This window comes from Ostrea edulis, chromosome 3, assembly GCF_947568905.1.
Source record: "Ostrea edulis chromosome 3, xbOstEdul1.1, whole genome shotgun sequence".
In the NCBI taxonomy this organism is placed as follows: domain Eukaryota; kingdom Metazoa; phylum Mollusca; class Bivalvia; order Ostreida; family Ostreidae; genus Ostrea; species Ostrea edulis.
In genome coordinates this window covers 59101831-59104010 of record NC_079166.1, presented here as the reverse complement: position 1 = coordinate 59104010, position 2180 = coordinate 59101831, and positions in this window count along the sequence as shown.

The window sequence follows — 2180 nt, the reverse complement described above, 5'->3', positions numbered from 1 at the left end:
AGACCTTACGAATAAATGCCTGTCAAGCAGTTAAATTACACTACATGCGATGGGGAGATGTGAAAAAAAGATTTTTATTTTTTTTCGAAATTCCTGACCCAACCAAGTCATTTGAAAAGAAAAGACTACGTAAACTGTGAATCCATCATTTGCGTAATGACAAGTTGAGGTTCGAGACATTTGTATGAAGAAACGTTTACCGTCTGCCTGGTTTGCGACTCGTCTGAATGTCTTCTTTTCTCATTTTTTTTTTCTTGCGAAAGAGCGGTCTTAAATCTATACGGCTCCAAACTTTACTGTTCGTGACTTGTCGTGTTTACAGTGCTACTGACGAAATAAACCGGAACAGACGGTGTGACGTCATAAATTAAACATCAATGGCCGCTCTCTTATCCGTGGGTTATTTAAAATACATGATAGATTAATATTGATTATATGTTATAATACGCAGGATTTTTGTAATAAAAGATTGTCGTTTACGGTATCAGTAAGTAATACTTTATTCATAAAAGAAACAATGTGGTTAGGATTGCCTTTCCCTTTAACAACCAACTTCTGATAATAATGTCCACGTGTGTTCAGCTCAATCGTATACCAGCATCGGATACTGTTTTGTGAACTTTGGTTAGACGTACAGCAAGTTAGTAAATTTTTCATTGATATATTGTTCTGTTTATAATTGTATATAAATTGTCAAAATCGTTGAATTCTCTATGCTTGATTTTTGCTGAGTTTAATGGGTTTATTTTAACCCACAATATATGACGTAAACATACACGTATGTAGTGAATGCTCCTTCGCCAAACACTCAACATTTCCATGTTACTGGGGGTTTCAATCTATCATTGAGTCAAACGTTGTCTGACTTGTTTCATATCAATTGTTAGGCAATTCTTGGCACACGGATTTTCCCTATGAATAACTCCGTTTACCTGATCAAGATATAGGGCTCAGGGCGGGTGTGACCGGTCGACAGGGGATGCAAATACTCCTGTTAGACACCTGATCCCGCCTCTGGTATGTCCAGGGGTCCGTGTTGGTCCTAATCTCTATTTTGCATTGCATATAGGAGTTACGAGATTGATCACTTTCGTCATCTCCACCTTTCATGAATGAAAAATTTTCAGGTGGGGTGTTAAACAATATACAACTGTGGTACTTTACTGACATCTCAATATCCCTGAAAAATTACACATGGAACAACCCTACCTCAAACCGTGGCTGCATGATCAGAGAAACTCTTCATTTTCATGAATATTTATGAAATGACATCATCATTTCTTAACCAACACATTTCGTTAAATGAATGGCTTCACCCACAGGCAAAACGTGTAGCGTTTATCAACAAATAATGACAGACAAAAATGCTTACAGATCACTCTTCTAGAAGCAAGTCAAGTACATTGTATATACAGTGTAGCTACATGAAAGGCGAAGATAACAAACAGTGATCAATCTCATAACTCCTACAAGCAATACAAGCACCCTCTGGTGTGTCCAGGGGTCCGTGTTTGCCCAACTATCTATTTTGTATTGCTTATAGGAGTTATGAGATTGATCACTGTTCGTTATCTTAACCTTGCATATATTAGACGACGTAGTTTGTGACAATAGTCATAACATAGCTTCTGAAGTAAATTCAAAGCGACTAAGAAATCTGGACATTATGCAAAAATTAATCAACAAGACAGTCGCAGCATTTAAAAACTGAAAATATAAACATTATATAATTTATGATCTGGTGAAGTTACGATCCAAGATGGGAAAGAAATCGGCGAAGATAAGCGAAATCGCTATTCCTGGGAAGCAGTGGTTTCCTTCTTTGTATAATCTGCAAATCGAATTTGAAAATATATCCCTGATAAATCGGCAGCTAAAAGTGAGGTGCTACAAATTTTAACCTATGCATGCCACTCAAAGCCGTGGCAATAATGGTTCTTTGTCATTCCAACTTCTACCGTTAAAGACATATCTAAGAAAGGCTATTAGTACCATGTACAAAATTAAATTCACTATCTCCAAATTACGAGATCATTATCTCGCAATTGCGGATAAAGATCTCGTTATTGCGAGATAATTATCTCTAAATTACGAGAAAAGATCTCGTAATTATGAGATAACTATATCGAAATTACGACAAAAAATCTCGCTATAGAAAAGACCTTTAGAAACAGATATAT